A 15,819-nucleotide genomic window follows, 5' to 3' on the forward strand; every position below is an offset into this window, starting at 1 on the left:
ATCAATAAGTTTTATTCTTCATAATAGATTTGAGCTAATTAATAACACTTTAGATTCAAATCTTTTAAAATGTGCTTTTTCTTTCTTTTTTTTTTTAGAAATTCCATGAAGAAAATCCCAATTCCAAGATGTCCTGAGATCTTGTGGTTCCACGAGGATTATTCAACTGTTACTTTAAAAACAAGACAAAGTATGAAAACTTGTTTGAGTAAATTAATAGATTTTACTCTGACTGCAAAAGAGCACACCTTTGCTGCCTATTGCAGGATTAGCCACCAATGTTAACATCTTCTTATTTTATATTTCTAATAACAGTGGTGACTGAGAATCGATTTGTGTTTTCAGCTGATAGAATTAATTATTTTTCTTAGACACTATTTCTTTTAAACGTACAGTTTAAATTCAAGGCTAGACCACTCAGTCATTATTGCTGTTAGAAAATAATTCATATGTTATGTTTACTTTTGTTCTTCATTATTTTCTTTCCTGCATTGTTTTAGTCAAGTAATGGCTTTTGAAAAAGTAAAGTTCACATAAAGTGAAGGAATTTTGTTTTCAGTTTTTATGGAGAAATTGAAGGGGTAACATTCTGACAAGTAAGCTGTATGAAGAACTGTATACAGATAAGAGAACTTTTTAACATAAAGGTAGACAACAGTTACAAAACTGGGGACAGCAGAAATGCTGTTGATTTTATTTTTCAGAGTTATTAATTCTCTGTGTTTCTACTAAGGGGTTTAGCCATAACTGATGTGTAGAAAAATAATTATCTTGCTCTATAAAAAAATGAAGGGGATAATATATGGTAAATTACGTTCTGACAGCCTCTACAGTAGTTTAAACTGACAGAATTATTTGCATCTGTTTCCCTCTTAACCGTGTCTTGGATTGGTTTTCTCTTCTTATATTCATCCATATTATCCTTTCCTTCTTTTTATTTTATCTTAAGCAATTATTAATATACTACTAGTTTTATGACCCTGTAGTAACTTAAAGGAAAAAGGCCACTTTGATCTAGGGTGACCTAGTAACTCCTGCAGCTCATGTCAGGAGAGTACCTTTTCAGTAATTGATTGGGAGTTGATTCCTAAAAAGCATTGCATTTTTATTTTTCCATGAACGGTGCTGTTCTGAAGTCTTCAAAGTTTTCCCTCTACTAGAAATCTATAAGTTTTAATTAAAAAAAAAACCTAAAATTTCTTGAAACATCACTTCTCCCTGAGCTGCAGTGAATGTAATTCACTTGTCACCTCAGTGCTTTACAGTTTGAAGTGGTCTTTTATCTGATGGTTCCCATGAGCCTTAGGCTTTACAGGGTCATATTATTGACTTAAAATGAAGAATTAACTTGTGTTCTTCTATAAAGAGCAAAATGACACACTCCATAACTTGCAGTTATAGCATTAGTTATACAGTTTTGGGTGTTCTTGCCACCTATGGGATGCCTGCTTCTCACAACAACCTGTTGTCTGGACATGTGCTTATTTCTTATTTTCCTTTTGGCATGTAGAAAGCTGTTAAAACAGCTTACGGCCAAATTGTGTGGCTTTTATATGTTGATGAAATGATTTAGTATCCTTGTCTGTTTCTCTCTCTCTTCTTTTTTAAGTGTATAAAAACAACCTGTTGATTGTTGAAGGCTACTTTCTGTTTTTTAATTCGTTTCTGTCATATACATTTAGTTGATCTGTGTGGAATTGTGGTATTGATTTTGTTTATACAGCCACATTCCCCCTCCCCCTCCTTTATGATGGTCTTCCTTGGTTTCTTGAATGGGTTCGTCTAATTTTTTATCTTTATTATCATATATTCTTCCTTCCACCCAGCCCTTTTTTTCTTTTTCTCTCTGACTGAGAGGCATTTAATTACGTTTTCAGTAGTACAGGCTTCTTGCCGATATGAAGGGAACTTTTCAGAAAGAGACCTACTCTGGGTCATTTAATTTTGAATACAGTTTTCAATCGTTCAAGTTTTGGATGGTTTATATCTAATGTGTGTTTCATTTTTTTGGAAAGCTATATTTTGTATTTAGGAAATGGTATACTATTTTGCTATTTGTACTAAGTGAGTACATTGGCATAAATATAGAAATTTATATATATACATATATATATAAACTATTCTTTTTTTGCCACACATTTTTGTGGTAAATTTGTGAGTTTGTCTGATGTTCTACCACAACGTGGCGTCTGATAACAGTTGGGGGGGGGTATTGTTATGTCTTTATCGAGTATTTAAGTATCTTTTAAAAAAAAATGACCTGTTCATCTATGGCCATTCCATCAGGCAGTACCTTGTTACCTTGATATTATTAGTGGGCTAAAGGCAGCTTACTGTGTGTTTGCTGGTTCCTTAACTCAGAAAAATGTTGGAGTAAGGAAACCCATCTAGGCAGTTGTGTCAAGTGGTGTTTCACAAGAATGAGCCATTCAGTCTTTGCTCACTATATATTTAATATTTTATTATTGTTGTTATTGTTATTATTAATTGGCTTTCTGTATTCTATGCCTTTTATTTATAGAGAACACTAAAAAAAAAAAAACCATGTTTGTAATTTTAATAACGTTTTCCTCATCTTGTAATATCCAGAGCTACTTTATAAATTCTCTGATCCAAAAGCATTTTCTTCAATATATATCTTCTCCCCCTACCCTTATTGGGAAAAATTACCCAATATAGTTCAGGTTATGCGAAAGATCAGCCATATAATCCAGTGCTTCAGTTTTAAAAGGTAAAACTCTAACTCTAGAGGGTTGACTATAATGTCAGAGAGAGTAAGTAGAAATGAAATACTCTAAATTTATTTCTGAGTTTTCTGAATTTTTTTCTAAGAGATTACAGAGGAGATACAGGAAATTTTATTTGTTCTCCAAGTTCCAATTAGAATGTTTGTTAACTGTGCTGTGAATGAAGTGGGGCAGAAGACTGGCTTGTGGGGCAGACTTCTGTTGTTTAACAAGAGGTTTATCATTGTAAAATGTGGATTGCCAACGCCAAGTCACCAGGGACCAACTTTCTGTTTTATATCTTAAGTTTAGAACAGAAAATACACCTGAACTGTAGTAGTTTGATTGGATGAAGGCAGAAGATCTGATTTTTATTTTCATAAATTTTGTGGTTCTTTATACAAGGGCTGTGCTATACTACCATATTCTTATTCAGTAATAAAGGCTTTTTTGTTTTGTTTTCACATTGCTAAATGTTCCTTACCATTAAAGGCCGATGTTAAATACAGCCTACTTAGTATATGATTTGGTTATTAAAAAATATTTGTCGTCTTACTGAAGAATTCGAGAATTAGCTCAGTGGTTGATACTTGTGTTAATGATTGCAGTTCCCAGATTACTGTTACAAGTTATAGCTACATATAGAAAAGACTCAATGAGCCAGAAAGGCCTCGAAAAGAATAACTTATTGGATTTATTTCATGGCAGAAGGACCTAAATAAACTGTGAACCACATTTTATATCTTTGTATTGTTATATTTAATTGTTCTTGCATTTAGAACTCACAATGCTTGGAGCTTATCTCTGTGTCTTTGTGAATGTGTGTTGTGTGTGTGGTTTATTCCTTATTGTCATTCCATTGTATATGTATACCAACATAGGAGAACATAATTACAAATTATGTTTTGCTTCTGAGCTTTATCATGTTAACTTTTGTAATTAGAGTATCATGTTCTTAAGCTAGTCTTTCTAGGATGGATATTTGAAGAGCTTTGTTTATTGTAGAAGCAGATTAAAGAAGAGTTTTCCTTTCTTGCTTGCTTGCTTTCTTGCTTTTTAATATTTTTTATGCTGTAGTTAGGAAATAATGTTTAAGCCATTACAGATACTTGTTTTGAAAAAGTGAAATGTCAGAAGCATCAACAAGACCAGATAAAATGCTTTAATAATTAAAATTGCAAACTCAGTATGGTTTATAAATATTTAGTAGGAGGAACCTGAGAATTTTTCACTTTTGTGGTAAAAATTTCTGTTTTAGTATGTTTCCTAATTATTTTTTTCTAATCAATTAAAAAATATATGAGTTCTATTAGCCTTACTCTGCTTCATAACCATATGTTTCATCCCTGACCAAGTCAGTCATCTTATATCTACATGCTTTTGATTACATGGAGGGACTTAAAGAAAGAGATGGACTACATAGTTTAGAAGATTTACTAGAAAAGTAGCTCAGAGAATATACCTAGAAAGTGAGTTAAAGCTGCCTGTTTGTGTCACTAGAACTAAACTGTGGAGATAATTTTATAATATAGAATAATCAGAATATTTAAAATATTATTTTTAAATTGTCCCAGTGCTCTAATTACTTCTTTAATCCCCATTTATTTTCATCCCTTGCTAGCCTCTTTTATTAATGAAGATTATCTTTTTATGCTCACCTTCCATGCAGGAGAACCAGGTTCAATTCCCAGATCATGCACCCCCCCCCAAAATATATATATATATATATATATATATATATATATATATATATATATGTTTTTACTCCACTTTCTCTTTCAGGAAATTTTTTTAATTGCTATTTTATATCTAGGTTACATGCTTGTGGAAAAGTACCTTTTTACTTTGGTAGTGCCCATTTCTTATAATTTTATTTTTTACTATAGCTAGAAATTGTAAGCAAGATATTTTAATAGTTCCCATCTTTTTTTTTCTTTTTCATTTTAACCATTCTTTTCTCCATTCTTTGACCACCATAGAAAACTCATAAGCCTCTAACTTCCTTTAACATAAGAATAGCAGATAAGATGTATTATTAGAATTATTCCTATAAGGGTAAGTAAAAGGTTACAGAATTATACTATTTTGACTTACATAAATTAACTATAAATATGTTTTCATCTTGACCAACTAATGATGGGTCTTATGTGAGTGCTACAGAAATTTTTATTGTCTGTGACACTCCATGCACACAAATTTGTGTAGTTAAATTTCAGGAAGTGTTTAAAACATCTGCTCTGATCTTAATTCGATAGATGAAAATAAATCACTAAAACATAGTTTAGGAAAAGCCTGGTAATGTCAATTTTATCTAACTAGATAGGGTCAAGTAATTCATTATGTTACTTACTTATTGCCCATCAGAACCTCAGTTAATCTGCCTAGGAAAAATACTGTTAAAGGAAATGAAGAAAAAATTATATCTGAGTTCCTCTAAAACTAAGATAATAGTTCCTTTCAACCAGAGGCAGTTAATTGAGTGTCCCTCTAGTTTCTTTGTTTGTTTTTGTTTTATTTTTTGTTAATTTTGCCTGTGTTCCGGTTCCTTACCACAAGTTGTAGTTAATATCTAAATAAAGGGCCATCAGCAACAGGTCCAGATGATAGTAATTTTGAAATAGCGCTCTTTTCCCCATGTGAGTATTTCCATGACTGTTAGTGGCAATGAATATTCTTAATACCCTGCTGATAGTATGTACTTTAATCATTCCATGAAGCCAAGAATGCTGTATAGTGATGATTCCTTTTTAATGAACACATCTTAATTATTTAGAATACTTATGTTCCTTTTTATTTTAGATAGCTAACGTGGTATATAAGTGTTATGTGAATAATTTCTTAAATGACACTATAGTAGGACTTTAAATATAATTGACCACAGGGGGAAATTATTACACCTAGCAGATCATTTTAGAAACATTAAAAGTCTCAGCTTAGGCAGTGCAACGGTGGCTCAGTGGCAGAATTCTCGCCTGCCATGCCAAAGACCCAGGTTCGATTCCCAGAGCCTGCCCATGCCAAAAAAAAAAACAAAAAAAAAAAACAACTTAGCTTGCTTATCTGTATGTTTGAGAGTTAATTAAAACAGCTCTCTTCCTATATATTTTCCATGTTATATAGTAAGAGCATTGTAATATATAGTTTTCTAAATATATGTTTTTGTGTAAACCAGAGGTCCACAAAGTACCAGCATCACTATCTGGCAACTAGTTAGAAATGAATATTCTTGGGTCTAAACCCAGACATACTAAATCACTGTTGGGAGTGAGGCCCAGCAATCTGTTTTAACAAGACTGGTCTATGATTCTGATACATGTTTAAGCTTGAGAACCACTAGTATAACCTATATAAAGTAAGATCTAGAAAGGTTTTTTTTCATCCATTCAGATACAGTTAGACATTGTTCTTTATGTAAATTCAGCGTAGCCTGGTTATCCATTGTCATGTATTGGCAGCGATAATTTCTTCTCAGTACTGCCTACAGAAATATATTTTATGTATATGTATAATTAGTCTAATTATTGATATTCATTTTATGTAGTTTGGCATTTTCCTACCACTTAAAAGTTTACATTAAATGATGGATTAATATACATAGCTGTGATGTTCTATATTTCTTTTAATTGTTATGACATTTAAGTTAGCTAATATAATTGAAGGGTGCTAAAGTCTCCTGTTTATCCATAAAATGGGTACATTGTGGGCAGTGATAAAATACAAACCTCTTTTAATTGCCCTTTACTTTACCAGCAGATCACAATTTTGATCTGGCTAGACCAACACTCAGAGCAAAATTATTTGTCATTCCTCACACTTATTTTTATATTTGAGGTAGGAAGCAAGATGGCTGGCCAGGTCAACATAGCACCTTATTTAATTTCTTTTTTTCGATTAGTAAAACTTAATAAAAGTAACTTGCTTTGATGCAGTAACAGTTATAGCTATCTTTGGTAGCTTATGCTTCTGACAAAAGTTACTCAGTAAAATAAGTATTAAATAAAATAATGTATTATATAATTTTGGCATTTCTCCCTTCTCAACTGTGTGCATCATGGTAAGTATAACCTAACTACAAAATAAGTAGATATGTTCATTCATTTTGGCCTCCCTGTGTAATTTCAGTACTTTCATAATTGTTTTAATCTTCCTCCCATTGTTGGCAAATCATCAATGAGTTAATTCATGAGAGAAAAATTCACATTTCAGAATAAAAGTATCTTAAATGAAAACCTATTTTATAAAAATCATCATTGCTATCTTTGCTTATTACTAGCAGTGAAAATATAAGTGACTTACTCTACAAACTTTGGTGCTGGCAAATACATAGGCAAACTTTTAGGAGATGCTCTAGTTATATTCGTCCTTTCTTGTTCCCTTTCTACCTTTCCCACTTTATTGCATATTTTCTGTACCCAGAGCTATTTGAGTTGTAATATTTCCTTAATAAGCTCTGTGTTTAACAGTAAATCTTAATCGTCTTTGCTCTCTCATTTTTTTTCCAGAAGTCATTTGGCATGAAATATTTTGTAGGGATTGCTTATTATTAGTAGTATGTTAGCTAATAAACCTCAGGAAAACATACACATACACACACACACACACACACACACACACACAATCTCAGATGTTTGAGAGTTGGTTTGGAATCAGACTTGTGTGTCCAACAAAGATCTCTCCTATACTGAAGTGTTTGTGTACTAGCTACAAACTAATTCCAGTGAATTTCAGTTAATTTCTTTTGATCTGATGAATGTATTGTCTCACATTGTTCTCCTACTCCTAGTTGATAAGCTCCAAGTAGTTGTTACTTTTTAAACAACTTTTATTGTTTCATTCACTTCTTTTCCTCAGTTTTTAAATAAGTATACTACAAATATTTGATTAACCTATTCTGAAGTGGTTTAGTTATTATTCTGCCATTAAAAATTATTTAATTTCTTTGCTTGAGCATCCTTATCAACCACTGAACTGCCTTCTTCCATTGTCCTGCAATGATGTAAGGGTTACATTTTTGTGTAAATGGCTTTCATAGTTGGGATTTCAGAGCACTGATACCAGATGTTTTCAGTTTCTTCTTTGGGGGAATTTCATTTGCATCTATGTTTTTAGCTATCTGTGATAACTTGTTAAATATTAAAAAGATATTTTGCTTCTATTGGAACATTTGTATACTCGCAACTATATTTCTGTAAACAGCTGCAGTCAAAATAAAATATTGAAAGTTTTCATTTTGCGGTGGTAACTGTCTTTTTTCCTCAAACATTGTGATTAAATTCATATCCATGAATGTGAATATTGAGCAACATGAGTTTGTAGCTGAAATTAAATCATTAGGAAAGACATATGATATATGGAATATTTTTGCATACTTACTTTGTGCCTACTACTTTGCTAGATACAGTACAAATGATTTAGTGTGACTGAATTTTTGTTTTACTTAGTTTAAATATTTCATATTTAGTTAAGTAATACATACACATGATATCAAATCATGTTGCATAGAGGGGCTTTCATGAAAACCAAGTCTTCTCCATCCCTCATTCCCACATCCAGAGGCAATCTCTTTTTATTCTTCTGGTAGTTGTTTTCAATGTATAAATTATTGTTTACCAGACTGTGGCACATAACCAGTAGTGGTGCTCAAAATGACTTCAGGTGATACGTGGATGGACATTATTTTTAAACTGACATGTATTAGTGTTTTAATGTACACTAGAAAAAAGAGAATATATCTATGTACCAGACTGTGGGGAAGAAAAGTGAGTCAAGTTAAAGATAAATATTAAATAAATATTAATACAGATGATGTATGGATATCATGAACATGGTATATAAATATGTCATGAACATGGTATATAAATATAAATATATAAATAACTGAAGTTTAAGAAACACTGCTTTGGACAGTGTGTTGACACCTTTAATCAAATTTATAGAGTGTATCTGTTGATTCTATGAAATCCAAATTTTTAACATCCAAATGTATATATCTAAATGAGTTGTCATTTGGGAGACCATGAAATTATTTCAGCAATGGGGCCATCGTTCTAAATATGTTTAAAAGTTCTCCTTTGGCATTTATTGAGTTGTACAGCTCTGAAAAGGAGTAATCAAATGAAATTTGTTATAAATATCAAATTGTATACCTTGGTCCAAAAACCACAGCTGTGAGCAAAAGACTGATTTGAAGATGGAATTAAAATGGGTTTGGCTGCTAAAAATCTGGTGCAATCTTGGGTTACATAATTTAAGTAGTGTCCAGAACAAGGGAGATTATTGTCCTGCTTTACTCCAAGTTAGTGGGAACAGACAGATTCTTAGCAGCCACATAATCAGTGCTGGAAGACAACTAGAACATCATTTATACCTGATACTCAGGACACAACAGGCTCTAGAGGTAAAACAGCTGTAGTTTCTCACCAGCAACATCAGTGGTCTTGCTTTCAGAAAGGTATTGATTGCTACCTTAGTGCACGATTTCATGGTGCGATTGTCTCTGTTTCCATTGAAGCAATATAATAATACAGTGAAGTTTGCCTGCCTGGGTTGAGTTCTGGCTCTAACATCTAATGTCTCTATTCCTCAATGTCCTTATCTTTAAAATAGAAATAATAATAGAACCCTCCTCATAGGGTGATTGCAAGAGTTAAGTAAATTAATCGATGTAAAATTACTTAGTCTCTGGTACACAGCACCTAATAAAGTTGACCTTGTGTAAGTATTAGTACTCTGCTTCTCATCTGTCTCTTGTGCACTGGATCCCATATCCTTTTTGGGGATTGGGGGAGGGGGAGATGGGCAGGCACCAGGAATCGAACCTGGGTCTCTGGCATGGCAAGTGAGAACTCTGCCTGCTGAGCCACTGTGGCCTGCCCTGGATCCCATATCCTTTTGCCTTTTCAAGAACATGTTCCTTACCCTCCCCCTTACATGGGACATGACATCCAGGGATGAAAGTTTCCTTAGCGGTGTGGGGATGACTCCTAGGGATAAGTCTGGCCCTGGCACCATGGGATCAACAATGCCATCCTGGGAAAAGGGGAAAGAAATGTAACAAATAAGGTATCAGTAGCTGAGAGAGTTCAAATAGAGTTGAGAGGCTACCCTGGAGATCACTCTTAAACATGCTTCCTTCAGACATTGCTACCTATCATAACTCGCCAAACCCCAACCAAGACCATTCCTGCCAGTCCTAAAGAATTCCTAGGGCCTTATGTAAGATTCTATAAAGGTTCCATGCACTAGGGTAACTTTCCAAAACCTACAACCTCCAGATGGATCCCTGAACCAGATAAGTCCTGAAATGCACAGGGGCCAGCCTTTCCAGAACATGAACTGATTCCATCCCCTTATCCCATATTGTCAACAGCCCCTTCCAACATGAGGAAGTTGGAATGCGCATGGCCCAAATAGCACTGAAGAGTGAGAGAAGGATCAAAGGTGATCGTGCAGTTATACAGAAAGAGTTGGGTTTAACAAATGAGTATGAGTGCTGAATCATTGTGCTGATACCTCTTTTGGCCTCCAATACCTTGCAGCAGCTAGAAATAAAAACCTCAAAGTGTGGAATTATAACCCATGCCAAACTCTGAACTCTGTTCTATAACTAATTGTTGCAATGTGCTTTGAAATTTATCGGGGTTTTTTTGTATGTATATTATATTTCACAATTTTAAAAAAGTGAAAAAACAAAAAACCCATGTTCCTTTGTCCACTCTCTGATAAAAACCTTTTCTCTCTCTGAGTCATTCCCATTGGCATACAATTTGGTGTTATGTCTCTGGTCTCTTAAAAAATCCCATCTATTTTGGCCACACATCCTCTTTGAAGCTATTACCACTTCCTGTCCTCCCATTCTCTCATGAACCCATTGCAACAGATTTTCATTTATCAATAGCGCTTCTCAAAAGCAACAATGGCCTCTGTATGAGTTAGGGTTTTCCAGAGAGACAGAATCAACAGGGAACACTCGCAAATACAAATTAATAAGTGTCTCATGTGACCACGGGAATGCAGAGTCCAAAATCTGCAGGGCAGGCTGTGAAGCCAACGATTCCAATGGAGGGTCTGGAGGAACTCCACAGGAGAGGCTCGCCAGCGGAAGCAGAAAGAGAGCTTGTCTCTTCTGAATCTTCCTTAAAAGGCTCCCAGCGATTAGATTGAACATCACTCATTGCAGTAGACACTCCCTTTGGCTGATTACAAATGGAATCAGCTGTGGATGCAGCTGATGTGATCATGATTTAATTCTATGTAATGTCCTCATTGCAACAGACAGGGGCCAGCACTTGCTAAACCAGGCAAACAGGTAACACCACTTGGCCAAGTTGACACATAACCTGAACGTGACAGTCCACCCCTTGTCGACTTGTCAGCTATATATATCACCTTAAACCATACCTAATTTCTAAATTAAAAATATTAAAACACATTTTTTTCTTTCACCTAACAATACTCAACTGTCCTATATATAACTGGAAACACATTAACTCTCTCCAGAATAGGGTGCAAGTCCTTGGGTAATATTCATTCTTAAACTTGATAGCTTATAACTTAAATAGTACCACAGGAACAAAACAGCATCACAGTCCTCGTTTCTGTAACTGATCATGTGGTCGTAGTTCATATTTGTCACTTCTTCCACTACCCATCCCATGTTCCCTTTACCCTCAGCAAGCACTTCAGCTGGCCTTGGTTCTTTACCTGGTGGGGTGACCCAAACCTTCATTCCTGAAGTTTCAGACCCATTGGTAGTCCTGCCTGGATTGGGCTGTTGCAGTTTTCCATTGATTTTAATCACAGGGCATGGTAGTACTAAAAGATGCCCTGGGAATCTCTATATTCCAAAAAAACTTTTCTTCACCTCCATTGTGTAGTTGCAGTCTTATTTCCCCCCTTATAGTCAGGGTCAATCACCCTAGACAATAATGCAATCCCTTCTTGGCTTGTTGATCTAGGGGCATGAGTAGCCCAAAGCGACCAGGTGGCAGTCTTAGATTCCAGTTCAATGGAATTACCGTTGTTTCTCCTGGTGGAAGCACTCCCCCTTTTGGAACTAGAACCTGTAGACCAACAGAGCTCAGGGTCGCAGGGACAGGAAGCAAAAATTTTCCTGGTGGACCACTAGGGGTAATAGTGAGTGGTGCCACTCCCATTTCCACCCTTTGTTTCCTGGACCCATGGATCCTGGCTACGGGAGAAACAGCACCATACAGCGGACGCTGATCCAGAGCATATACAGCTTCCTGGAAAACATTACCCCAGCCCTTCAAGGTTTTGCCACCTAGTTGGCACTGTAATTGAGTTTTCAAAAGGCTGTTCCACCGTTCTATCAGTCCAGCTGCTTCTGGGTGATGGGGAACATGGTAAGACCAGAGAATTCCATGAGCATGTGCCCATTCCCGCACTTCATTTGCTGTGAAGTATGTTACTTGATCAGAAGCAATGCTATGTGGAATACCATGATGATGAATAAGGCATTCTGTAAGCCCACAGATGGTAGTTTTGGCAGAAGCATTGCGTGCAGGGAAAGCAAACCCGTATCCAGAGTATGTGTCTATTCCAGTTAGAACAAATCACTGCCCCTTCCATGAAGGGAGTGGTCCAATGTAATCAACCTGCCACCATGTAGCTGGCTAGTCACTTTGGGGAATGGTGCCATATCAGGGGCTGAGTGTGGGTCTCTGCTGGTGCAGTTTGCAAATACCAAATATGTTGGAATGGTTTTTTGGATGGCTAAGAGGAAGGAAGATTTTGGAGGAAATGTTAAGAGAATGAGTAACAAAGACATGCATGAAAAAATAATTATAACAATAAGTTGGGAATATGGGGAAAAATACCTTTACATAAACTCTGGACAATAGTTAATATATTACTTTCATAATTTTTTATCAATTGCAACAAATGTAACTACTGTTAAAAAAAATAGAATTACAAAAAAGCGCTATCATCAATTGTAACATTTTCCTCACCAATGCAATGTTGGTGGTGGGAGGTGCATGGAAATCCTGTATTCCATGCATAATTGTCCTGTAAACTCAAAACTTCTGTAATAATTTTTTTAAGTTGAACTGCAAAACAAAACAAAAAAAACTTCCTGTCCTTATATATTCTTAGAATGCATAAAAAACTCTATGTGATCTGATTCCCTCTGCTATCTGTCCTATCACTGTCCTGCGTCTCTCTGTTCTTGTGTACATCAATCTCCTTTCTGTTCTCTGACATACTTAGCCTGCTTCTGCCTAAGGGATTTGCACTTGACTTCCTGCCTGCCTGGAAGCCTCTTCCTTCACAAGCTACATGTCTGACTTTCACTTTATTAGAGTTCTGCTCAAATGTAACTTTATCAGAAAGATCTGTCTTGATCACTCTGTATAAAACAAAACTTCCTCATTCCATCTCAACTCTCTTACCCTGCTTTACGTTTTCTTCCTAGCACAATCAACATCTGACTTATTTATTTTTTTCACTTAACTATCTTTCTTCATTAGAATGCAAATTCCATAAGGGCAAATACTTTATTTGGTCATTGCTGTATCCCAGTTGCCTGGAAGAGGGCTGGCACATAGGCTGGATAAATCAGAATATATTGATATGTCAGAATTGTAACCAAGAGGTTAGGATTTAAGGGATAAAATTACGATAGTGAATCATTTATATAAATATTCTTTTTTCTTTCTGATATGTTAGAATAGACAGAAAGAAATAACTGAAATCTCTTAATTGTAATTCAGCTGCCCTGATCTCTGATAATGATTGTATAATGTTTATCTTGTGCCCTTGCAATTGTAAAAACTTTGTGACTGACCCTCAGTTGGACCCATTTTATCTGGTTTTTCTACTTTGGAGTCTTATTACCAAAAAGACATGCCCTAATGTTCATTAATGAAGGGCCCTGAGTCAGCCCAGAACTAACCCACCCCAATTCAAAAGTTATTTTGAAAACTGAAGCTGGATCTAACCAAAATGGGCCCACTTGAGATGCCCAGCAGCTTAGACTTTAACCTATATGTGAACCTATATCTCATCATAATACTAAAAATCATGCCCATCATCATATTAAGGCCTCCATTTTCTTACATATGTTCTATGACTAAGCATGCTCAATAATTAAATGACCTCTAGTGGAGCCATTGTGCTCATTATCCTAAAATCTGCCCATCTTTTTTTTTTTTCGCATGGGCACCGGGAATCAAACCTGGGTTCCTGCATGGCAGGCAAGAACTCTACCACTGAGCCACTGGTGCCCACCCTCTGCCCATCTTTCAATACTATAGAACTATCAGAATTACTGCAATTTGGAGAGACAGATTTTTGGACCAATAGGCCATCTAATGTCCTGCTTCAACCCTAGCAATAAATTCTTTCTCTCTTTGAAACCTGGTGTCTCAAGAATTGGTCATTTGAGTGCATCGGGCAGAGAATCCACTGCCTTTATCTATTAACAGAATTAGAATAGGACTTCCCCGTGGCATTTGTTTACTGCCTTCTTTCTGTATTTTTCTTGGTTTCTACACAACTCTCTTTTCCTGGTTCTCTGTAAGTCTTTCAAATTCCCTAAGAGGATTTGAATAGGTGATTCTATTACCATTCGTAAAAAGCAGCCCTGTTGGGTTTGCTCTCAAGGCAAGTCATCTTACAGACTTCTGGTCATAATTTATTCTTGAATCCTCTAATCCCCAGTACATTCCACTTTGCCTGAATACCTCTGTCATTAGCCCAAACCAATAAGTGTGGGTCTGTTTTGTAGAAATGAATTTCATTGATTTAATTTAGAATTTTAGAAATTTACACAAAATTGCAGTAAAGATGATGGGAACAGAAAATGTTTTCAAATCGATAAATACAGTTTTCTTCCATTATGGATACAGTAAAGGGAAAACATATCCAGCGCTAGTCAGCATTTGTTAAGTGTGGTTCTTGCCTGACACCATCATTTCCTTAGCAGGTAAGAGGCTGCTTCTCAGGTCGACAACTTGCTTTCCCTCAATTCTTGTGTCCCTTCAGTTCCCCACAAGAGGGCAATATTTAATCATATGTTACCTGAATTACAGGAAGAGTGGAAAGAGATGCACTTCAACAATTTAAATGGGAAATTCGAATATCATGCCAAAATTTTTCACCCAAGTTAATGAAATTCTGAGTTTACAATTTTATCCTAAGTTATGGGAGCAAAACACATCCTCAAAAGGAAAGTTGCTAGTTTAGAAAAGTACGGAATATAAACTTCCAGAAGGGAAATACTTTTTTGTGTGTGGAGGAACCACAAGCCTTCAGTTATTTGTAAAATTATTTATGGTGGGAGCAGAGGTAGTAGTAAATGAAGTGTTTTCTATGGTCCCTCACACCCCCCAAAATGAAACATAATTTCAAGTTTAGCAGAAATTGTTATAAGACAATTGTGGAATTTTTAATGGTTTTTAATATAGATTTTATCATTTTTTGGCCATTTTTTATGGTGTATTTGATAAATGCCTTAAATTATTATTTTTTTTAGCTATTGGAGGTACTATTTCCTTTCTTGATTTCATTCAATGCAGCAGATGTAGGTATGTGTGTGTGGGTTTATTTCTGCAAACAAGACTGAGATAAAGAAGAGACTTTTTTAACATTAAAAAGTATTTATGTGTACTGCATACGAACAATAGAAGTTGAAGGAATGGTAATACTTGTGTTAGGCAGATTAGTCACTGTGAAGCAATTAAAATCAATATATATCTATCCCAAACAAGCATTAGGTTACTAATTCCCAAACAAGTCCCTTAGGTCAGACACATTCAGCCATTTCTTTTTCTGAGCAATTCCCCCTCTGCCTAAACGATAAGAGAGCAAATTAAAGGAAAAATAGATAACTGAAGAGTTGGTTACTATCTAGTCCTAGTAGATATTTCCTAGAAATTTCTCGCCCTAAAAATTTAACTCTAAAAGAGGGAATTAATTTGTATAGATGACCTCAAAGAATATTTTCTAGCATCTTCCTCCATCCTTCCCTCCTTTATGAACTGAGTGGCCTCTTGAGCCTAAATTTTGGTCTTATGCCATGATGGCAGTTGTTAGCCATCAGGTAAGTTTACAGATAAAACTATCCAAAAAT

General features: G+C 35.3%; 1 protein-coding gene across 13 annotated transcripts in view; it reads left to right on the forward strand.

Moving 5' to 3' along the window:
* Positions 1–7,954, forward strand: part of NFAT5 (nuclear factor of activated T cells 5) — a 157,970-nt gene extending 150,016 nt beyond the window's left edge. For all 13 annotated transcript variants that reach the window (XM_077132862.1, XM_077132863.1, XM_077132864.1 and 10 more), the window contains one exon: positions 99–7,954. The gene's annotated coding sequence lies outside the window, so the exon portion shown is untranslated. The remainder of the gene's footprint in view (positions 1–98) is intronic.
* The last annotated feature ends 7,865 nt before the right edge of the window (positions 7,955–15,819 follow it).

Source organism: Tamandua tetradactyla, chromosome 16, assembly GCF_023851605.1.
Source record: "Tamandua tetradactyla isolate mTamTet1 chromosome 16, mTamTet1.pri, whole genome shotgun sequence".
In the NCBI taxonomy this organism is placed as follows: Eukaryota; Metazoa; Chordata; class Mammalia; order Pilosa; family Myrmecophagidae; genus Tamandua; species Tamandua tetradactyla.